The sequence below is a fragment of the Myotis davidii genome, unplaced genomic scaffold (genome assembly GCF_000327345.1).
Source record: "Myotis davidii unplaced genomic scaffold, ASM32734v1 scaffold401, whole genome shotgun sequence".
NCBI classification, from domain to species: Eukaryota; Metazoa; Chordata; class Mammalia; order Chiroptera; family Vespertilionidae; genus Myotis; species Myotis davidii.
Genome location: NW_006291020.1, coordinates 2,924,975 through 2,934,639, shown reverse-complemented (window position 1 = coordinate 2,934,639; position 9,665 = coordinate 2,924,975). Strand labels below are relative to the sequence as shown.

Here is a 9,665-nt window from a genome sequence, read left to right as displayed (position 1 = left end):
GGGGAGTCCACTGTGTACCCCGTGTTCATCAATGAGGCTGTCTACTGCCAGATGGGCACTGCCAGCTTCCAGGCTGAGAACCTCACATTCTCCATGCCCACCCTGCCCACGCTGACCTGCCCCCCACCCTGGCTCCCTAACCCAGGCCACACCGGCCCTCCCAGCTCAGGCACAACTCCCAGCTCAGGGCCACCTGCTATATACCATGTCCTCCATCCGCTTCATCTGCCATTTCTGCCACCGACCCCTGAAGCTGACTCGGTCCACGGAGACCCCAGGCCTTGACCTCAGCCAACCACCTGCAGCTTTGACCTTCCCCTCAGCTCAGGGGAAGCCGGGAGACACTCCGGAGGAAGGCTCTGCCTCCAGGATGGAGATGGACCTGGAAGAGCTGCAGGGTGGTGCTTCCGGCTGGACCATCCCTGGTAATGGCAAGATGTCGGGAAGCTGGCCTCTGGGAGAACCTCAGTAGCACCCAGAGGGCCATGAGGGGCCTTTGTGACGTCCAATCCGGTGAAGAGTGGGCCACCCCTGTGCGAGGATGCACTGACAGTCTCTCGGAGCAGCTGGACAGCCAGCTCACGATCTCAGAGTCCGACAGTCAGACCTACAAACGCTGCTTGGAGACCAGGGATGGGTTGGGTGAGGACTCGAGGGAGACACGGCAGCAGGAGCCGAAGGTCGTGGAGCTGGAGGAAGGGAGGTTGGTCCAGGAGCTGGGGGAGGTGGAGAAGAACCGAGACAAGCAGCTGTGGCCCTGGAGGCAGCCAGGGCAGAGCCGGAGAGCTGGAGCAGCAGGGAAGGCAGTGTCACGGGGACCTCGGTGGTGAACTGCAGTGGCAACAACTGGAACTACAGGACGAGCTGCGGAGCGACTGCCTGGGTACGCCCAGACCCAGCTGGCCTGGCTGAAGAGAACCAATGCCTTCAAGGCCGCGTCTGAGATCTGCTGTGCTGGCCCCCGGCCATCATCAATAGCTTCAGGCTGGGCTGCATCCATCCCCACTGTCCCTGTGAGCTGGAGGGAGATCAATGCAGCCTGGGGGCACACAGCCTTGCTGCTCATGGCCTTGTCTAGCACAGTGGGTCTGCAGTTTCAGAGGTACCAGCTCATCCCCCGCGGCAACCACTCCTACCTGAAGTCACTGGCAGAGGGCCCTATGGAGCTGCCCTTGTTCTGCACCGGGGGGGACGCGCTCTCTCTTGGACAGTAAGTTTGACCAGGCCGTGGTGGCCTTCCTGGGCTGCATGCGGCTGGTCAAGGAGGAAGCCGAGAAGGGCGAGCTGAGTCTCTCTATGCCCCACAGGACCTCGTGGAACAGGGCCTGATGGGGGACCTGAGATGCGGTGAGTTCCACTCCATCAGAACCACCTCACCATGGAGGAGCGGTGGACAGAGGCACTCAACTTCATGCCTCAACATTTTTTAATTTTATGTTCCGGTCTAATTTCCATATTCACTGTTATAATTAAAAAGAGTATTATAGATAATGTACCAAAAGTACTTCCATCAATTGGAAAATGCAATTCTTAACAATAAGAGTCCTAACAAAACACAATATCAGTGCCACTCTCACAATAGCTGTACTTATTGGCAACATGTGGACCACATTCCACATCTCCCCACCGGATATGCACAGAGAATTTTCCACCCAGAAAAAAACCGACAAAAGTCCTTTAAAAGCCGCTGACTCCCGTCACTGGGGGCTGGAGCTACTTGGTGTGCGGATGATCGAATAAATTCGTGATCCCTCACCACTCTGGCCTCGTGCGTTCCTCCTTCGGCAACCTAACATTTGGTGCTGAAACCCGGGAGGGTTCCACAGGGATGGGGAGCCGTCGCCCCAGCTTTGGTCACCCCGTTTGCTACTTGGAGAGCATTAGGCAGCACAGCTCGTCCTGGGCTAACCTCCAATCCTGCTCAGGTGATTCCATTGCTGGCCTCAATCAGGCCTCCCTCCCTTATGAGGTCGTCCCCCCACCCCGACCCTGACCTCCAGCCAGCCAAGGAGGACACAGGACCGGGAACCTCTCCTTCTCCTTTGCTGACCCTCCATCCCACACCGGCCACTCTTCTCTAGGTGAGTGACGTTCCATAATTCCCCTCGTCCCAGGTCTTCTGCCCACTCTCTCTCACTGACTTCTTGAAAGTCTCTTGTCTCAAAAGTCCCAGCGCTGGGCCAGAAGCCTCCTCAGCCGTTCGGCTTTGGGTCCTGCTGGATTGGGGACGCCCAGTCCGGAGGGTCAGCTCTTGTTTCTCGTGGTGATTTGTTTAGCAGCGGGGATGCCGGCCCTAAACAGTCACCTTTGGATCTGTGGTCTGTCACTCACCCTTCCTCTCTCATGGGCCACGCACACTCCCTCTGCACACTCACAGGGGAGATCATGCCCAACCACCTCACTTTATTCTGTAACACTGTTTGGCCACAACATAAACTAGATAATTAGTCTCAATGGCCTGAAAACAGCACTTTCCATTTTAACACACTGAGCAACTTACATAATTGCTGTCACTGCAATGGAAAATGGTCAGAGATTCCCTACGTCCAGGCCTTTTTCACCCTCCAGTCCCAACTCTCTCTCTCAGTCCTGCTCTACCCATCAGATCTTTCTCCTTCACATAAAACATCACCCCCTAACACTTCTGATTCTGCACCTACTTTTGACCCAGCAGACCACCGACCTCCACCCCCTTACACATCCCCTCCCTCACCTTCAGGAGATTCCCAAACCCAGACCTTCCTAACCAGCAGCCACCTCCCCGCCCCTGAGAGCCCAGCTTCAGATAACGCAAGCTCCAAACAGCCTTTGCCACCTGACACTCGCTGTGTCCGACCTCGCTCAGATTGAGAGGCATCTCAGGTCTTTTCCCACCGACCTAACCACCTTTACGAAGGAATTTGACAAACTTAATGGAATCACTCAGGGCCCTGACAAAAGCCCAGCTCTCCTCTCCCGCCTGGCGGAGGCCTTACAGAAATTGACCACCTTAGCCCCCACCTCCCCAGAGGGAGCCCTTCCTCCGAACACCCATTTTATATCCTAACCAGCCCCTGGCATACGCTTGCCACCTGACACTCGCTGTGTCCGACCTCGCTCAGATTGAGAGGCATCTCAGGTCTTTTCCCACCGACCTAACCACCTTTACGAAGGAATTTGACAAACTTAATGGAATCACTCAGGGCCCTGACAAAAGCCCAGCTCTCCTCTCCCGCCTGGCGGAGGCCTTACAGAAATGGACCACCTTAGACCCCACCTCCCCAGAGGGAGCCCTTCCTCCGAACACCCATTTTATATCCTAACCAGCCCCTGGCATACGCCACAAACTTCGAAAATAGACACAGGTCCACAAACCCCAGAAAAGACCTCGTTAACCTGACCTTTAAGGTCTCTAATAATAGAGACAAGGAGACCCAAATCCAAAATCAAAGACGAGATCAGGCCAAGGCTGAGGCCCAGAGGAGGCCTTCTAGCTCCTAGCCACCGCTCTCATGAACCCCAAAAGAAGAGCCGTCCTCCAACTGCGGGTAAGTCAGAGGCTAAGCCTCCTCCGGGCCCTGCCTCAAATGCAACAGGGAAGGACACAGGGCCAAGTCCTGCCCAAACCCGAGACCCCGCCTGGGCCCTGCCCACGGTGTGGAAGGGAAAGGCCACTGAAAATCAGACTGTAGTGTGGCCCTCCAGTCCAGGTCTCAGCCAGTCCAGCATGGCCGCCCTTTGGATCCGGTTTGGAGCCCCCAGACCTCCTGGGACTGGCCACCGAGGAAACTGCCCAGCCAGGGCTACCATGCATCCCCTCATAAAGCCCAGTTGTCCCAAACCACAGTCACCTACCTCAGCTCCACTCTCTCACCCCACAAGGCCCCTCTCTCATTGTTGATGTTTCTATCTCTCTTCCTCTCCTTTCTCCCTGAAATCAATTTAAAAAAGTATGCATTAATAGAAATACCAATATTTCCTTCTCACACCCCTGTGAGGCACCTTGCACCCCCTGGGTTACAAGCACCCCCACTTCTGAGGCCACTGATTAACCTACCCATTGGAACCGAGTGATGATCAGTCCCGTCCTGTGTGTGGAGACCCTGCTGTATGCCAGGCACCTCTTTACCGCAGACAGAACCTAAGATTCAGGGATTTAGCGAAATGCTGATGAATTACCGGGACCGATGCGGTCACACGGATTGTAATGGTACAGCTGGGATTTCGGTCCCCAGATGTCCAATCCTTTTACCCAAATCCCCCAGAAATGGCATTTCCCACAGGTGATGGGCCCATGAACAGAGACGCAGGTGTGTGTTGAACAGGAGGTGGTGGGAGAGGACAGCATCGCGGTGATTCTGGTGGTCGCTCTCACAGAGGTAGGAGCCCCAGACCGCTCAGGGGTCAGGAATCTCCGCGCTCTCTCCCTGAGGTCGGCCTCTCCATCTTCCTTCCCGCGTGGACCGGAGGGACCGGAGGGACCGGAGGGACCGGAGGGACCGGTGACTTCTCCCAGCTCACACTGGCCCTCTCCCCTCTCCTCCCTGCCAGCGCTCTCAGCTCTCAGCAGCCTCCTCAGCTCCAAGCTGCTCCCTGCGATTCTCTAGTGAAATTCCGGTTTCCTTTGTAATTGTATTTTAACATGGTCCATGCTCTGATACCAACCTTAAATCAGTCTTTGCAGAAAGACTATGGCAGTGTGACAAGCTCCTCTCATTACAAAAACATTATCCGGCTTCCCGGACGGTGTGAACGGCTGCCTGAGTGCAACAACGACTTAATCCACCAGCCGGGATTTCATTTCCTCTCCTGTTCTCTCCCGTTGGCTCCTACCCCAGTTTCTCATGAGCTTCACTGCGCCTCAGAGCTTGGGGCCCGGGGCCCAGGAGCCTGCAGCCCCAGAGCTGTGTGGTTGTCCAGATTCTGTCCCCGGCTTCCCCGTCTGGGACCTGCTCTCTCTGGAGACCACTCATTACACAGTGGAGAAGAAAGCTCCCCTAAGAGGGCCAGATGGGCACTTCTGTCTTCTTGGGGGTCCTAGCAAGGGACCTGCGTCTGGACCCTGGGTGAATGTTGTCCAGCAGGTGAGAATCACGCTGTCTCTTCAGGGAGCACAGGACAGGCGTGACACCAGCAGGAAGAGGACCAGGCGGGTGGTCTGGGGATGACACAGAAGAGCTGGAATTCTGGGCAGAGACGCACAGTGGGTTTCTGCAAGGGACACAGCATTACTCAGGAGATGGCCTACAGGCGCTGAATTAGCAACTGGGACTCGAAGAAGGTGACACAGGAGACCCAGGGTCCACACATCTACAAAGAGCTGAACACGACTGGAGCCTGATGCCTCTCAGGGCTCCGTAAGCGGCAGACGGTCCTTGCTCAGACGCTGCATGTCTCCTGAACAATTCAGCTCAAGGACATAAAAGCATCAAACACGTGTTTTCCTGATCACTGTCTTCAGCTCAGCTCTCTGCCCTCTCCCTTTCCCCCCTTTATGACCTCTCAGCAAATCCGACAGGTTTCTGATCATGTCAGGCCAGCCCCATGTACGACACCCACCTACCTCCTCCCCACGCCCCTCAGCCCGGACGTGGCCCCAGTCACCTAGAGGGGAGGGATTCTTTCTTTCTTCCATCCCATGTACTTGGGACGGGGATGGAGCGGAGGGAATAAGAGAGAGGGTGCTGGTCACTGCACATGGAATGGCCTGGGTGGTGGTGAGTTTATGGACCACGGTGACATGAGAGCCCGAACTTTAGTGGGTACCAGTTAATTATCTCTTCCCGATGGTAAGAGTTGAATGGCTTAAGAGAGAAGAAGAACTAGTCAGAAATGCATGTGAATAGCCTGAGGGCCAATTAAACAAAACCAGTCAAATGAGGAAACAGCTGGGGATTCAGGCCTCCATGAGTGGCCTGGGACCCCGGTGGCTCGGAGACCAACTTTCAACCTCAGCAACTGAGAAGGCGTCTTCCAAAGGTGCTGGGTGACGGAATTATTAGTGAGGAAGTCTGTTTTCAGCCCCGAGAAGATTTAGGATTATGATTCCAAATGTGTAAGGGAATTAAACTCAGTATAAAATGTTAAAAGGACTCCGACATATACCATTGTGTGAGTTTAAGGTATACAATGTCTTGATGTGATACATTTACATATTGAAATACGATTAACCTCTATCATACCACATAATTATTATTTCTTTTTTATGGTGGGAACAATTAGAGCTGGTCTCTTAGCAACTTGGAAGTTTGTAATTGTATAACCATTATATGTTATATATGGATTATAACATATTACATAAATTATTTATTAATCATAATTGTTAATCATATGCTAATTATAATTGTACTAGAGGTCTGATGCACGAAATTTATGCAAGAGTAGGCCTTCCTTCCCCCAGCTGCCAGCACCGGCTTCCCTCTGGCACCCAGGACCCCCGCTCCCCTCACAGCCCTGGCTTCATCCGGAAGGTTGTCTGGAAGGATGTCCAGTCTAATTAGCATATTATGCTTTTATTATTATCGATTATTGTTGTTGTCAGTATTGTTGACTATAATCACCATGCTGTGTATCAGCTCTCCACATGGATCCTAGATTTGAACCCTGCCCTTCCACTTACGAGCTGTGATCTTGGGCAAATCTCTTAATCTCTCTGCCTCTCTCCTTACTTGAAAATTTTGGATAACCTATTAAGGGCTGCTGGAAGGACTAAATATGCTAATGCATATGAAGTCCTTGTAACAGTGCCTGGAGGATAATAAATAGTATGTAAATGGGTAGCTTTATTATTGTTAAAAATGCATAGCCCGGCTAGTGTGGCTCAATGGTTAAGCTTCGACCTTGAACCAGGAGGTCACAGTTTAATTCCCAGTCAGAGCACATGCCCAGGATTTGGGCTCGATCTTCAGTGTGGGGCGTGCAGGAGGCAGCCGACCCGGAATGCAAAACATCAATGATTCTCCTCTCTTCTTCCCCGCTCCCTTCCACTTTCTCTGAACATCAATGGAAACAATATCCTCACTCCTTGGGTAAGGATTTTTTTTTTAAAAATCTAAAGGAAAAAGCACAATGGCTTAGAATACCGTCTGTCGCAGGTCCTGAATCGTCCATCTGACGGGGCGGGCCTGCACCAGCGCCGATGGCCCAGGGTCCAGCTGTGAGACTTTCCCCTCTTGGGTCTTCCCTTTCCTGGGGCTTCAGGGGAGGTTGAGCAACAACACGCCCGGGAGCCGTTCAGTTCCTCAGGGCGGTGGCGCCCTCTAGTGCCTGGTGGATGCCGGTGCTTTCAGCATCTCCCAAGTCTGACCATCAATCACCCCACTGGGCAAGGCTGCTGGGAAAACCGTGTCCACAACTGACCTCTTTGGGTCCATTCCTAGACCCCAGTGGACGTCTAAGGTCCTGAACTCCCCGTTAGCAGCCTCGGTGGCCGGCGACAGCTCCCCGTCCGCTACAGCTTGGCAGGGCCTCATCCTTCGTGGTGTGGACAGTGGGGGAGGCGGGACGATGGTCACGCACCCACCTGTGAGGGAAACACCGCCAGCCAAACCCTAGAAAAATACTGCCAGGAAGGAAGTCCGCACTTTGCTCCTCTGGGAAAGACGTAAGTGCCGGAGTGTGAGGACTCTGCAGCCACATTTCAGGGGCTGCTTGGATGCTCTCTGTTCAGACAAAGCCTTGCTTGCTGCGGATGAGGGGGCCGAGGGAGAATGAGCCTCCTCCCCCCGGACACCTCTTCCCCTCGTCCCTGTGCGGTCCTCACGGCGCTGGCGGGCACTGAGGCCTCGACATCGATCCCGGGGCCAATGTCGTGGTGCAGCTCCAGGGCCCTCGCAGACGTGCCCTCAGCCCAGGGTTCACCATGAGCACAGATGCCCAGTGACTGCTTGGTGGGGGGTAAATGCCAGCTTCCTTTCTCCAATGTGGGCACCGCTGTGGGCCATCTTCAGGTGGGCCAGGTCCTTATTCAGTAGGAAATATGATTACTTTTAGGTTTTAGGGTGAGCCCCCAACAGTCCGTGATCATGGCCAAAGGCAGGCCTTCAGAACAGTCTGCACTGGCTGACGCTGCTTCTCTCGTCGGTGCCACCATCTCTCGTCTAAACATGAGGAGCAGAGGGAAGAAGAGAGTCCAGGGCAGGACGCTGGCGGCCCCTGAGCTCAGCGCTTTGTTCTAAGGCAGTGGTTCTCAACCTCCTGGCCCTTTAAATACAGTTCCTCATGTTGTGACCCAACCATAAAATTATTTTCGTTGCTACTTCATCACTGTCATGTTGCTACTGTTATGAATCGTAATGCAGATATCTGATATGCAGGATGGTCTTAGGCGACCCCTGTGCAAGGGTCATTCGACCGCCAAAGGGGTCACGACCCACAGGTTGAGAACCGCTGTTCTGAGATCTCCGGCCCTTGGCCCACCTGTGTCTCTGGGCCCCCAGCACGGAGCCCGGAGCTGATGATGGTGGCTGTCACTGACACATGCAAACAGGCTAAGAGCCACCCCCACCCCCCGGCTTCCCAAATGTGCTAACAAAGGGACTCGGGGGCAGCCATTATTTTTATTCACATTGAGAGCGAGAGCTGTGGATGGTGCTGGTAATGGCAGCGTGTGGGTGAGCCACATGCGCACGAGGCTGGAATGGGACTCGGAGGAGAAAGGTCCCTGGGGAAGGCACCGGGAGACGCTCTGAGGGCGCGCCCTCTGCCCTCCCTCCCACAGCCCCAACCCTCCTACTGGCCCCGCAGAACCGGTCCAGCTCTTCCTCCCCGTGGCCAAGACCTCTGCTTCCCGGCTCCTGTCTATGTTTAACAGTAATGACATGCACGTGACAGCCTGTGGCAGTGGCTCCAGCCCCCTCTGCAGGGGCCTTGTGTGGACACGCGGGGCCCCGCCCACGCTTCCATGTACAGGATCTTCGTGCACGTGACCAATGGCACTGACTGTCTCAAAAATTGATTTCTAAAAAGTTTATCTCTAAAAGGAAGTTTCACAACATATTCTGAAGGATCCCAGTGTTAGGCCAGGAGCAGGTCTGCCACTGGCAGCTCCGCGAGCCCGGCCACAGCTGCGCTGACGTGACGACCAGAACCGAGGACGTAGCTGGCGACTCCCTGACCCTATTGGGTTTACGAGCGCAGCCGTCGGAATCCTCAGAGGGTCACTTTGAAAATGACCAACCTGCCGGAGCACATTCCTAAAAAGAGCTCAAAATTACATTTTTAAAGAATGAAGAAGAAAAAGAAACTGTTAGAGAGTCCTGGTCTCAAACGCATCCGATTTGGGGAAGCATCACCAATGCCATGGGAACCGCAGGGCCCCTTCCCGGCATCCTGACCACTTGCCCAGGAGCCTGGCCACCCACACTGGGTCCCGCCACGGCGCCAGCCTCTCTGTCCTCCTCCGTGCACGGCCGGGGCCACTGGGACCCTACAGAAGCTGCCAGGCCTTTGGAACTTCATTCCAGGAGGGGAAGTGCCTGGGTCTCCCACACCGGGATTTTGAAACCACTGCTGGAAGCAGGGTTCTTTGCTGGAAACTGAAGGACTTGGGGGACAGTCCTTGAGGAGACTTGGGGGGAGTCCTAGAGGAGACTGGGGGGGACAGTCCTAGAGGGAGCTGGGGAGCAGTCCTAGAGGAGACTGGGGGGACAGTCCTGGAGGAGACTGGGGGGGGGGGGGGCGGGGGG

General features: G+C 54.7%; 1 pseudogene; it reads left to right on the top strand.

Annotated features, from left to right (window-relative positions):
- Window positions 1–205: 205 nt before the first annotated feature.
- Window positions 206–9,665, top strand: part of LOC102765976 — a 15,526-nt pseudogene continuing 6,066 nt past the window's right edge.